A 14,634-nucleotide genomic window follows, 5' to 3' on the forward strand; every position below is an offset into this window, starting at 1 on the left:
GTCGAAGGTTTGGATTTTGGTGAAACTTTTGCTCCGGTCGCAAGACTTGAAGCTATCCGTATCCTTCTTGCTTACTCTTCACATCATAACATTAAGTTGTATCAAATGGATGTGAAAAGTGCATTCTTAAATGGCGTTATTAACGAACTTGTTTATGTTGAGCAACCTCCCGGGTTTGAAGATCCGAGGAATCCTAACCATGTTTATAGGTTGCACAAGGCACTCTATGGGCTCAAACAAGCTCCAAGGGCTTGGTATGAGAGGCTTCGTGACTTCCTAATCATGCAAGGCTTCAAGATCGGGAGGGTGGACACCACGTTATTCACAAAAGACGTCAACAGGGGATCTTTTCATTTGTCAAATTTATGTTGACGATATTATTTTTGGCTCAACTAATGATTTGCTAAGCCATGAGTTTGCTACCATGATGTCTAGGGAATTCGAGATGTCCATGATTGGCGAATTGACCTTCTTCCTTGGTTTTCAAGTCAAACAAATGAAGGAAGGGACATTCATCCATCAAGAAAAATATACCAAAGATATCTTGAAGAAGTTCAAGATGGATGAGTGCAAGCCAATCAAGACACCCATGGCAACCAATGGGCATCTCGACTTGGATGTGGACGGTAAACCGGTTGATCAATCCCTCTATCGTTCTATGATAGGGTCTTTGCTTTACCTTACCGCATCTAGGCCCGATATAATGTTTAGTGTGTGCTTGTGTGCCCGCTTTCAAGCTAACCCAAAGGATTCACACCTTTCGGCTGTGAATAGGATCCTTCGGTATCTCAAGCACACTCCTAGCATAGGCTTGTGGTACCCCAAAGGCGCTAGTTTAGATCTCTTGGGATACTCGGATTCGGATTTTGCCGGAAGCCGTGTGGATCGCAAGAGTACCTCCGGGGGTTGCCACTTGCTTGGGCGTTCTCTAGTTTCTTGGTCGAGTAAGAAGCAGAATTCCGTGGCTTTGTCCACCGCGGAAGCGGAATATATAGCGGCCGGTGCATGTTGTGCCCAAATCCTATATATGAAGCAAACCCTTTTGGACTTTGGTGTGAAACTAGATAGGATCCCACTCCTTTGTGACAATGAAAGTGCCGTAAAAATTGCCAAGAATCCAGTTCAACACTCTCGCACAAAGCACATTGATATTCGCCATCACTTCTTGCGTGATCACGAAGCCAAGGGGGACATTTCCCTTCAAGGTGTGAGATCCGAGGAGCAATTGGCGGATATATTCACTAAACCTTTAGACGAGAGTACCTTTGTTAGGCTAAGAAATGAGCTCAATGTGTTAGATGCGGCAAACGTCATGTAAGTTGCCATGTCATATAGAAAAATGCATACATATAGGACACTTGTCTAACCATGGTAAGATAGTGATGAGCAAGGGTTTAGCTAGAGGTGGTGGTCCACTTGTTTTCCTCTAGGCTTGTAGAAAGGCTCATCATGAAGAAGCTTCCCGTGGGTTCAAACTTGACAAGTAGATCTTAATTTCTTGTTATGCATTTCTTGTCATATAGGTGTGCACTTCATGTTTATTATACTTTCGCATGTGGTTGTAGTTTGCATCATCATTGCATGCGTAAGGGTCACAAAGGAGATCACTTGATGAAAATGAGACTTGTTTTCATATACAAGATCTTAATTCATGAAAAGTGAAAAGAGCAAAGTGTTAGGTGCGTTATTGCCTAGTGAGCAATGTCATGATGAGTTTGAAGCTTTCTATCTTCAATATTCCTATGACATGGCTCATACATTTTATTTGGCGCTTTGTCTCTCTTGCGGCTTTTCCTTGTGTTTAAAGAAATTTATCTAAGCAAGTGTGCTATCCTATTTATTTTGAGGGGTAAAGTCGCCTATGCAAGTCCATTAACTTGAGTTTATTTGAATTTTATAAGTTTATTGGACTTAGCATAGAAGAGTGAGCTGAGTGTGGGGTTTTTGGCTTCACCGGTTAAACCGACGTTCAATGGAGCATCATCATCGGTTCAACCGGCGTTACTAAAGTTTGTCTCAGCTCAGTCAAGTTTCAGGCGTTCAACCGGCGTATACAAAAGTCACATCATCGGATCAACCGGTGATCATAAATGCAAAACAGACCTAGCAATCAACCGGTGCTTTGATCAATCAACCGACGAGTTCATTTTTGACAGCATCGGTTCAACCGGCGTTCAAAAACAGATCTGGTAGAGCCTCGGGTGAACTACACCGACGCAATCAACCGGCGTTCAAACCCTACGCGTCGGATCAACCGGTGTAAAGGAAAATCGCGGGTCCCACCTGTCATATATGAGTCGTGCTCGAGCCGCCGCCTCTCTTTCCTCTGTTTCGCCCGCATTCATCTCGAGCCGCCGCCGCCTTCCCTTCTCGCCGCCGCCGTCTCTCCACACCGCCGCCGTGCGCCCGCGCCGCCCCCACTCGCCGCCGCTCGCCTGCACGTCAAGCCGCCGCCGCCGCGCCCTCGCGCTCGCCCAGCGCCGCCCGTGCGCGCCTGCGCCGCCGCCTGCGCTCGCCGCCGCCGCCGCTTGCTTTTCACCCTCACCGCCGCACGAGTCTCCCTCGCCAAGCGCCGCCGTACTCCACGGCATCCTCGTGCTCAGAGCCGCAGCCCCGCGCCGCAGCCACATCCGCAGCACCTTTTCACCCAGTGCTCGCCAGGTGCTCGACGTTTTGCCTGAGCTGTTTCTTTCGCGCCGCGTTCGTGTTCCGCACACCGTCAGTCAAGATGGGTCGCGAGAAGAGGAAGGGTAAGGAAGTTGTGGTCGAGAAGCCCGCTCGCAAGCGGACTCGTGCAGAGAAGGAGGCCGAGAAGGCCGAGATGGTGGCCAAGGCCGCCGAGGAGCAGGCATCAGGCCGCGCTCGTCCGTTCCAGATCAGGGAGGACCCCAGAGGCAGAGGCAGAGGCAGGGGCATGGGCAGAGTGAGAGGTGCCAGGGCCACCAGAGCCGCGACAGCAGCAGCAGCAGAGTCAGATCAGTCAGATACAGCTGCAGATTCAGATTCAGAGGCAGAGCAGTCCGAGCAGTCTCAGGGGCAGAGCACACAGGAGTCACCGACTCTACGACGGTCTGGCCGCACTCGGCAGACATCCCCAGCAGCAGAGACTTCACCAGCGACCGAGCGTCGCACTGGACCGAGGACGCGAGGAGGTCACCAGCCACAGGAGCATCGCAGGTCCACAGCTGCAGCAGCAGCAGCTCGTAGAGCCGAGGCCCTAGAGGCCGAGCGCGCAGTGTTTCGTATGGACACTGTTGTGCGTCTGGAGCCAGGTGTGCTGCTCCAGAACTTGACCCGAGCCAATGCGGCCAAGGTCAAGAGGCTCAGGTGGAGTGTTGACGAGGAGGTCTGGTTCCCGGTGACCCGAGACAGCAGAGTCGACAGGAGGTTCTGGACTTTGCTACAGGCCAGTTTCTACGAGACCTACCAGAGGCGGGGCCACCGGATCTTTCAGCACAGGGTTCTTGACTGGGTCTCACTGAGGACAGCCGCAGGGGGAGCGGATGTGAGAGCACACTTTGCTCACTTCAGAGGTCTGCCTAGACTGCTAGAGATGGAGCAGAACCGTTATATCGAGGACTGGGTCAGAGTGTTCTACGCTACAGCTTGGATAGCCCCCGAGCGCAGAGCTGTACACTTCATGTTTGGAGGGCAGGACTTTGGTTTGTCGAGGGCGACCATTGCTGGTATTCTTGGAGTTGACCTGGTCGACGTCTCGCTGCACGAGAGGGTTTACGGGGACTCAGATCCGCCCCGCAGGGCGATGGTTGGCGGGATTGCTCCTTCTCACGAGGCGATCACTCAGTGCTTCCGCCAGCCGTTCCCAGCCTCTTACGCCAGAGTGCCGAGCTTGCTGACCCCAGAAGCTTACGCAGTACACATGGCCCTCCGGAGGACTCTGTTACCGAGGAGTGGCTACCCAGAGGGGTTTACGGGACTGCAGCAGCTCCTGCTTCTACACATCCTCACTCACGAGCCCTTTGACATAGTTGACTTTATTTTGGCTGAGATCGAGGATGTGATCACTGATGGGATGGGTGTGGTGCGACAGTTTCCCTATGCGCACTGGATCAGTTACATATGCTCTATGATAGTGCCAGCAGAGTCACCCATCAGTGCCCCTTATCGTCACGACGAGGCTCCCAGGTTCCCTGTCTACCGACCCACGGCTCCACAGGACAGGAGGAGGGGCAGACACGCAGATAGAGCAGCGATGGCTCGACTGTCACCGGAGGTTCAGGCACGAGTGGCAGAGGAGGATGAGGCACTCCTAGCAGCAGAGGCACAGCTTCCCGGGGGAGATGATGAGATTCACTGGTCTGAGCTTGAGTCAGACTCCTCCGACGACGTTGAGTACTTTCCTTCAGCTGCCCCAGCCAGTCACGATCACGAGGCAGGAGGTTCAGGACAGCCAGCACCTCCGACTTCAGCAGCTGCTACAGTCTCTGAGTCTCAGGTGACTCAGCCGTCCGAGCTCACTTCACTGCTACAGCAGCTCGTGACCCAGCAGAGAGAGGACAGGCTTGCTCAGGAGGAGGCCAGGAGAGCCCATGAGGCCCAGATTGCTGCTATACAGAGAGAGGCCGCCCGAGAGCGGGCTGCGACCGAGGAGCGTTTTGTCGGGCTTATCGACAGAGTTTCACAGAGGACAGACGCTCAGTTTCAGCAGATGCAGCAGGGGATGATGGCGATGTTCGGGATGATTTCACAGCTTTACTCTCACACCGGACTCGCCCCGCAGCAGCCAGGACAGCCAGGCCTTCAGGGTGTTGGAGCACCTCAGCTTGCCGTCACACCAGCTCCTCCTCCTCCAGCTCCTACTGCAGCTCCAGCTACCTCAGCGACACCGGAGACCACATTCTCGATGTCAGCACTCTTTGGGTCTGCTGGTCGTCCACTGTTTTCACCACTGCCAGCGACCACACTCTTTCAGGACTCACCGTCAGCGGTTCAGTCGGTCGCCCTCCCTTCCTCACTTCAGGCAGCACCTTCAGGGGGAGGAGCAGTAGAGGAGTCCCTGCTTCCACAGTCGACACAGCCGGCAGCTTCAGCAGTCACTTCTTCAGATATTGATACTTCTTCTGCTGACCCGGTTACGACTTCTACGGATCCTCTACCAGGCAGTGCCAGCACGAGAGCCTCCACGACAGTTACTCCCCCAGTGAGCTCAGACCCAGACCAGCAGCTTCCGTCTGTCACCGAGGGTGAGAGTTCTCCGTCCGACGACGACGACCCGGACCGCTTCGTCGCCGTACCACGACAGCACGACCCGTAGCTCGCCTTTTGGTGCTTTGATGCCAAAGGGGGAGAGGTGTTAGGGGGAGCACCAGAGTTAGGGGGAGGGTAGAGCTAGAGAGAGCTCGTAGTTATCAGGACTTTGATTCTTTGTATCACATTTGGTGTTAATTCATGGATATGTACTTTTGTCGCTTGAGTATGCCGTTCTTTGAGACATATCTATGGATTTCGTTTGAGCCGTTGAGCTCTTTGGTCCTTCTTTTCGAGTTTGCTTGTGTTTATCCTGCTTTATCTTTCTCGCTCTCTCGTTATTTATGTTTGTGTTGTCATCAATCACCAAAAAGGGGGAGATTGTAAGCATCTAGGCCCTCAAGGTATGTTTCGGTGATTAATGACAACCATTATTGTGACTAATGAGTTTGTGCAGCTTAATGGATCATTATCGCTCATTTGGTCATATGTCAAAAGAGGCCCCTCAATTTCGGTTATTCTAAAAGGCGATCTCGGTTTTCAACTTATATATGTCAAGGCTAAGGATCTTTCTAGTCCTAAGTGTCACAAGGTTGAGAAGGACACTTAGGTTAGTATAGGTTTTATAGTTTTGTAGTGATCGCACTATTAAGAGGGGTTAAGGCTTAGTAACTTGAGCATGGACATGGTCATTTGAAAATGGATGCACACTATGGTCACTCAGGTTTCTAGAAGTTCAAATAAGTGGTTCTCAAACTATATCTCAAGAATGTTTGGATTTCATTCAAGACTCAAATCAGAAAAGACAAAATCAGAAAAAGTCTATACACCGGTTTAACCGACGCTCTCAATTTTCTATACGTCGGTTAAACGAAGTCAGCAGAGTCTGGACAAATTCAATACACCGGTTAAACCGACGTGTTTGAATTTAACGTCGGTGCATTGGTCCAGAGTTGGTTTTTCCAGGGAAATTCAAGTTCTATTCACCGGATTAACCGACGCTGTTTGAATCAAGACGTCGGTGCAATTGACCAGTGAGATGGTTTTTCAGAGGAATTTAAAAGTTGTACTCACCGGTTAAACCGACGATAGGTTTGAGTTAACGTCGGTGCAGTTGTCCAGAGACTTGGTTTTTCAGTGGTTCAGTGGACAACTACACTCACCGGTTAAACCGATGCTACGTCGGTTAATCTGCCCCAGTTGTAACGGCTAGTTTTCAGAAGAGGCAGTTTACATTCACCGGTTAAACCGACGATGACAATGGGGGGTACGTCGGATTAACCGGCGCTACGCAGTTTTCTGGCAGCTTTTCTCCAACGGCTCTATTTGTGTGAGCTGCCTATATATACCCCTCCAATGGGTCATTTCGCCCACTCTTGACACCAGGCAACATCCAAACACTTATACCATAGTCAAGAGCCACCTTGAGCTTCATCATTCACATACTTGTGCATTCAATCAATCAAGAAGCAAGATTAAGGACTTGAGTAGAGAGAAGCTAGTGTGCATCCGTTCTTGGTGATCGGTTCTTGCTCAAGTGAAGGCCTTAGCTTGTTACTCTTGGTGATTGGCATCACCTAGGCGATCTTGGTGATCGAGGTGTTTCTCGCGGAGCTTGCCAAGGATTGTGGGAGCCCGGAGAAGAAGATTGTACGTGGCTTGATCTCCACCACGCCGGGATGGTGAACGGAGACTCTTAGTGAGCGCCCTCGTCTCGGTGACTTGGGAGGTGACAATACTCTTTGTGAGTGTCACAACGTGGATTAGGGGTGTGTGCCAACACATCGATACCACGGGAAAAAATCCGGTTGTTTCTTGTCCATTCCTTTTATTCAAGCATTTTCTTTCATGCAATTTACTCATGTGCTTGACTTAGAGATCATAACTTAGCTCTACCTTGCTAGGCTTTACTTTGTTTTAGCTCTCTTAGCTTGTGTTAGAAGCTTAGTTATCCGGTTGGTGGATTGGTGCCCTACTAGCATTGCATAGGTTAAGGTTGCTTTACTTTGTTTTAGAATTTGAAAAAGGCCCAATTCACCCCCCCTCTTGGTCCATCGATCCTTACAGGGGCCCGTGACGGCCGCCCTGACCCTTGCCGTCGAGCAGCGCGCGCTACCGCCAGCGGTGCCTGCTCCACGGGCACGGTTACCCATGGAGCAGGAACGCGAGAGGCGTGTGGCGTGGAGACGCCACACCCTCCGTCATCTCCACGTCGTCCACACAAACCATGGAGACAAGGAAGAGATGAACTGAGACCAGCCTTCTTTCCGCTACCTGGCGCGCCAAATGTCATGGTATTGCAAACTACAGCCGGGTGGCGGAAGGCACCCGCCTAAGCCCAGAGGGTGTGTACTCAGGGGTTAGCTAGTCCTAGTTCGATCTCGCTCAAGAACACGATGAACACAGCAAGATTTAGAGTGGTTCGGGCCGCCGGAGCGTAATACCCTACGTCCACTGTGTGCTGTATTGCCTTGCCTCGAGAGAGTCCGCGAGAGCTTGTGTGTCGTGTGTCTGTTCGGGCTTGTCGTGTACAGCGAGCGCCTCCCTTTTATATCTCAAGGGGACGCGTACATGGCCGTTGGGACCCCGACAGGTGGGCCCAACGATGTAGTACAAGATAACGTATTGTTCATAATTATGGCATCGCAGGCGGAGGAGATCTTTCTCCTTGATCACATTGCCTGCTCCCGGAATCCTCCGTCCGGCGTGTCCAGGCGCTGTCTTGTCGGAACGGCGCCAGGCATAGCTAGCGGCGTTGCCTGCCACGTAGCTGAACAGGCCGCGTAGCTTGAGGCGTAGGCGGCATGATGGAAAAGTGTCGTGCCGTCGTATCCAATTAATGCGGCAGACGTGCCCTGCGCGGGTGCGGCACAGGCGGCTGCACTGTGTACCTTGGTAATACGCGGTGCACAGTGAGGCCTGACAAAGGCTGTCCCGCGTGCCGTGGCGACAGAGCACGCCTCAACCACCCGCATTAAATGCTGTGGGTGGGCGAGTATTCCAGCGGAAGACTCGCGCACGAGCCCGCACCCGTGTCTCCGGGACACGTGGCAGCTCCGGACCCCCACGTGGTAAGGGAGGTCCGGATGGACGCAGGAGGTCCCGGACCCCTATGGGGGGGTCCGAGGCCTTGGCTGTCAGCTCGGAGCTTCCCTTCCTCAGGGACACGTGGCGCCTCCGGACCCGTCCCCAGGCGGGGAACGGGTCCGGGGCCGTTGGCCTGGTGAGGAAAGGGCCTGGCCCGTGGGGCCCAGCTGCTCCGTCCTTTGCGCGTAGTTACAGATAACTACGCAGGTCCTACCTTCCTACAGTAGGAGTGGGTATCCCTGCTACAGGGTACCGATAGTTTCTTTCTAAAAATGAAGGGGGGCTTAGGGGGTATCCATTGATGTTGGGGAGGTAGGGGGCTTGATCCCCCCTAGCCCCCCTTTGGATCTGCCCCTGGTCCCGACGTCCATACCACTAAAAAGTTTAGAGACACATCTATATCATCGCATTGTTTCGTTTTGACATACACGCTATTTTGGACTATGACTAACAGAGATGCACAAAGACATTGCTACCCTTCTGTCTTCTAGCCCCCGACTGCACGCTATGCGCCCTGCCCCACTGCCCGCCACACAGCAGCTTGCTGCGGCCGTCGACGACGATGGCTTTTGTTCGGCCAAGGGCAAGACCAAGCGCCAGTCCGTGCTCGAACTCGGAGAGATCCTCGCTGAGCAGCCGGACGACGGCGCACACGACACCCCCCACGCGCAATGCCGCCGCGCGATGGCCGTGGGGATCAGGCGAGGGAGGGGTGGCGGCGCCGCGCGGGCGGGAGGAAGGAAGGAGGAGGGGGCGGCGCGAGGGAGAAGGAGGAACGCGGAGGGGAGAGGAGGGAGGAGGACATGCTGGCCGGCCCTGTTGCCGCCCGACGCCCACCGCCAGCTCGATCCGCGCGCACCGGCGGCCGCCTGCATCGCCCGGCCTTTGCTCTCCTCGGCGTGCGGCATGGCCGGCGGAGCCGAGCTGCGCCGAGCTCTAGGCCGGGCTGCGCGCCGGAAAGGGAGGCGGCGGCGGGCTCGGGCACGGGCGGTGTCGAGGAGCGTGGACGGCGGCGGCGAGCAGGCAGCATCGAGGAGCGTAGGCCCGGCCTAGAGCTCGGCACCGCCCCGAACACGCGGGCCCTCGCGCCACCGCCCTCGCGGCAGCTGCTCCCTGCCCCGCGCCGGCCATTGGCGCCGCCCCTGCTCGCCGCCATGGGCCTCCCTCCCCGCGCGGCGGACCGCCCCGGTCGTCATCGCCGCGGCCGTCCGCGCCCCGCGGCGGCCCGGCCAAGCCGCCCTCGCCGCGACCGCCCTGGCGGCCGGGATTCGAGGTTGTGGGCCAGCGAGGGAGGGGGCCGTGTAGCGGCCTTGGCGTCGGTGGTGGGCGCGTCGGCAGCCTCGTACTTCTTGGCAACGGGGCCTTGGCGGTCGGGACACAGGCGCGGACGCGCCCTTCTTCTTCCTCTTGCTCTTGGGCGGCGACACAACTTCTTCTTCTTGGTCGGCGCTGCCGCAGGGGACTGCCTCATGGCCAGGAGGAGGAGGTAGAGGACGACGTTGTTGCCCGCGCCATTGGTATAAGCTCTTGGTAAAGGGCACAATAGACAATTTTATAGGGGGTTCCCACCTGTCAGAATTAAGAATCCGTTAAGTTTTAACAGCAGGTGGATGAAATGTCGTTTATGTCAAAATAAAAAAACACGATGATATAGAGATGTCTCCATACTTTTTAGTAGCATGGACGTCGGAGCCAACTTTTATAATAGTATACATATAAAAACCCTCCCGTGGCTGCGCATTGCGACTCCAATCTCGGAATGGGGATCGAGAGGGGACTTTCTGCGTGCGATTTTTGTGTCCGAGATGGCCTCTGAGGAGTCACGTGAGAAACTGAGGAGGGGGCAGGATGCTGGGCTGGGCTGGGCTAGGCGGCTGGGCCGCATTGTTTTCCACTCCTGTCGTCATCTCTACTTTTTTTTATAACGCCGTCTCTGTTTAGGTGTCGCTGTGTGATACATGCACCTCAGTTGCTAATTAACTATCGTGCAAAATCATTCGGTAAGCCCAAGTATTATGCTTCATCTCCGAACTTGATACAAGAATCACATCAGCTGCGTTTTCATCCAGTTTCATCGACTCCTGTCAACCTGCTGTTTGCCGGCTTCTGAAATCTGGAAGCAGGAAATACGAGATTGTGGAGCAGCAGCAAACGAATTATAACATCAATGAACGTAAAGTAACCCATATCAAAGTCCATGCAGGTAACATCAGGTCAGTGTTTTGTTACAGAATTGACAGCTACTAGAGCAATAATACACCATGTTTTCTATCCCTGTAGCTATCGGAGTCAGTTTGAAGGTCTCAACATCAGGTTAGGCACCCATCATGATCTAGCATTCATCCATCAACCATCAGGGAATACAGAAAGGAACTAGTCCATTTCAGTGGATACAGGGACTATAGGTCCAAAAACAAAAAGGGAAGAAGAAACCATAAAGAAATATTACTCAGCCAATCAGAAAGTAGCCCTAGATACTTAATTAACTTTACTTTGTGCAAACAGCAGAGCAAAACTTTGACTTGGAGGCCTGTTTCCACCTACCAAGTGATGGAACTGCAGCGTTAAACACTATGCTGTTTTGATGACACCAGATTGTCCATGCAATTAGTATGATGATCTTATATATTCTGAACCTTCGCCTGTCATCTTGAAACATTTCAAACAAAGTACCAAGGGAGAGGTCCCAATGTGTATGCTGAAGGCGTCAACACCACTGACTGAATGTGCAATGAACTATATGCTCCAAGGTTTCTTCAAAGTTTCCATTGCAGAGAACACAGCTGTAATCTGACAGGTCCATATTCTTTCTTATCAGGATATTCGGAGTGTCTAAACAGTCATCGAGGTGCCAGAACAAAAAGAAATTGTCTATTCTGGCAATATGATTGCCACAACCATCTTAAGAATGGCGAGGTTTGAATTCTACCAAGCATCAGAGAATACCCATTTTTCAAGGAAAAACATTCAGAACCCTGTGAAAGGAAAAATGTGATCACTTATCGAAAACTCTAGTGTGAGGTAGAGATGAAAGTAAGGATTGCAATTCAGAGAGCTATCCTGATCCACTGGTAGAAAGAGGTAGCCAGAAATTAGCTTCAGTATCGTTTTCTAGAAGCTGCTTCGCTGACATCCTTTGATTCAATGCAAAGGAGAAAAGTTGCAGAAACCATACCTTCAGAATCAGAACATGGAAGAGGACCCATCTCTAAAAGCAGCAATCCGTATCCTAGGATAAAATATTGACACAAAATATTCAGAAGCCAGCAGCGTTTAATTTCTAAAAGAGCTTTCTAATATACCAGCAAGAAAAGCACAAAGTACAATTTTTAATATGTGATGGACTAAACAGCTAACCTTCGTCCTTGGATGTCATATGAAACTGTTGGAATCCTTTTCTATAACACTTTTACCTCCACATCGTCTGGCCTCTGGTTTAGTACAACTTCATCTCAAGGATAACATACACAATTAAGAACTTACAGCAACAAACTATGAATTCTTTTCAAATTTGTATTTCAGTTGAATCTCGCTTGGAAATTCTCAGGTATCATACTGCACATAGAAATGACCTGTGCAGCAGTAAACTAAGTAGTTTTAAATAGTACCATCTCAACTATCAACTGTTGTAGCAAAGACAGTTGGTTATGGTCATGTATGACAATCATTTTTCGGAGCACATCTACCACAGGCACGAGATCACTGAAATTGTTCGAAGTCTCCTTTTACAAGATTCTAGCTATTATTCAGCAGTCCTGCATGACAATATTTGGTCTGGGGACTTGCAGCATGTAAATCAAATCAACTAGACAGTTTTTTAAGGTTAATATGGAAGAGTTTTTAAGTTTGAATGTCCAATACCATGCAAATGCATTGCAGGAATCCGCTCTGTCGGCCTGGAACACGCATGCGCCACGCCATGGCCACGCCTAAGTGTGCGCACGCACCTGCACCAGCCAAGGCCGAGCCTTTTTGGCTCGCGCACACACACGCGCCCTTGTCCATGTTCTGTTCCGCCTCGCCTTAAACCAGATGGACGCGCCTAGCAACGCGGCTAGCCCTTTCAGGCGTTTCGTTGAATGCCCTGGGGGCGCTACACCACACCCTGCCTCCACAGCACAAACCGCCACAAACGCAGGACCACATCGCCAGAGCCGCACTGGATCGTCCCCGTTGCCACATGGGATCCCGCACCCACTGACAAATGGGGACCCACCTGTCAGTGTGGGCCAGCCTTGCAGACACGTGGGTCCAGTGGATCAGAGAGAGAGCACGCGCCAAGTGGCCCATTCCTTCATCCCAGCAAGCCAAGCCGATCTTGGGACGACCTGAGTGAGCCCATGATCTTTGAGCCCAGTAACCCTTTAAACCCTTTCCTTTTTCTTGTCTTTTCCCAGCTGACCCATGGCCCCCTGTCAGTTTCGAGGTGAGGCTGACAAGTGGGGCCACTGACGGGTGGACCTAATGACCAAACTGCTGACTGTTGACTTGGTCAACATTGACCAATCAACTGCAAAAGCTGATGTCATGCTGACATCGTGCTGATATCAGCATGACACATGGCGTGCCCAGAGGCTGCTGCGTGTCGGCATGTGTGTTTTTTGTTATCCAAAAATCTTTTATTAATTTCAAAATTAGATTTAAGCTTCAAAAATTCATAATAAATTAATCGGACCTCCGAAAATTATGAAACTAGTTTCATAATTTTTCTAAAATAATGATCAACACGTTAGAATAGGTTTTGTTATGATTTGGATCTTATTTGGATATTTTTGTGTACTTTTGCACTTTGGCTCTAGATTTATACGTATTTACGAATAGGACCCGTCGCCGAGGAGCTGACCAACATCCCAGTAGTGCCAGCTGGGAAAGTCCCGCTTGTCAACCATGCCTGAGCCCATCTTCCTTTGAGCTACAGGCCCACCTCAGAGCTACTAAAGGCATTGAGGACAATCTCCATAAGGAGTTCATGGGACTGAAAGTATTCAGAGGGAGTAGACGGGGAGGGCACTGAAGCCCCCGCAAGGAGTGGAATCATCCTCATGGGCGGAGGTGAGAGGGAGTTAAGAACCATGCTTTCAGAGAAGTGGTGGTCCGAATCGACTCTGACAAAAGAAAGCCCCCTTTCTTTCCTTTTGGGTCATAGGAATCGGAGGCCCGGACGACTGGAGGAATCGGAGGCCCGGACGACTGGAGGACTCGGAGGCCAAGAAGACTACGACGAGACGCTAGGTTCACGTCCATCTATGAATTTGAATACCTATTAGGTATTGCTTGCTAGTTGTGCTATCGCTTTACTACTGTTATGATGAGATGAGCCTGCATAGCCATTTGTATGCCTTATTTCCTTGAACTCCCATCTTACCATGTTGAATGGTTGAGATGCTTTGCATGTGTATGTGTGGGATTTGTGTGAGTGGAGATCCACCATATGAGGAGTTGGTGATTAGGGCTTTTGGCTGGAGGCACGCGAGTTAATCTGGCTGGGTGTGTGTTGGGCACACTCTATGAGCACCTAGGGTGGGTGCATGTTTGTGTCATTGGACATGTGGATACTTGAGGTGTTTGGTCGGCTTTACCTGTGATGGGTGCCATCCGCGGACCACTGTGGCGGGTACGTGTTGACACTAAAATGCGTCATCACACGAGCACATTGCGTGCACCTCGCAGAGAGCTCCTTGCAGCACCTCCGCAAGATCCGGTCAGACCGGTTTGGTGGCTGGTCAGACCAGTTTCGCCCGGAAGCCTGACGAAGATCCAACAAACGCTTGCCCGGGAGGGACCCCATTAGGGCAATCACACCTTGGGTTGCCCTAGGCTCGGCAGGCCAGCTAGGGCGCCCCCTCATGACATGGAGATGAGAGATGAACAACACATAGGGTTGGAAGAAAAAGGTAAAAAAGATAAAATGTGTTTGATAGATGCGATTGGATACTCTCAATCGGCCATAACCCTTCATATTTATAGGGTGGGGTGGTCTATATCCTTTAGGAGTCGAAACTCTAACAAATCTCGTGTCAAAATACAACTCCTAACTCGGATTGGGTGTTTTAGACCGGCCTAACCAGTCTCCGAACCGGTCTGACCGCCCTGGACCGGTGTGACCGGGGTGCAAATCTTCCGGAAGGCATAACTTCCTCATCCAGACTCCAAATTGGACGTTCCATATATGCATTTCAGTCGTCTCGACGAGATCTATGCAATGGTATAGTCCAATTGACAATTTGACGAAGTTTCCCTGACCGGTCTGACCAGTTTACACAACCGGTCTGACCGGCTTGCCTAGTTTGTCCAGGAAACCTTGACTTGTGCCAATTTTGGTCGTCAACAATACGCATG

The sequence above is a fragment of the Panicum virgatum genome, chromosome 2K (genome assembly GCF_016808335.1).
Source record: "Panicum virgatum strain AP13 chromosome 2K, P.virgatum_v5, whole genome shotgun sequence".
Classification (NCBI taxonomy): Eukaryota; Viridiplantae; Streptophyta; class Magnoliopsida; order Poales; family Poaceae; genus Panicum; species Panicum virgatum.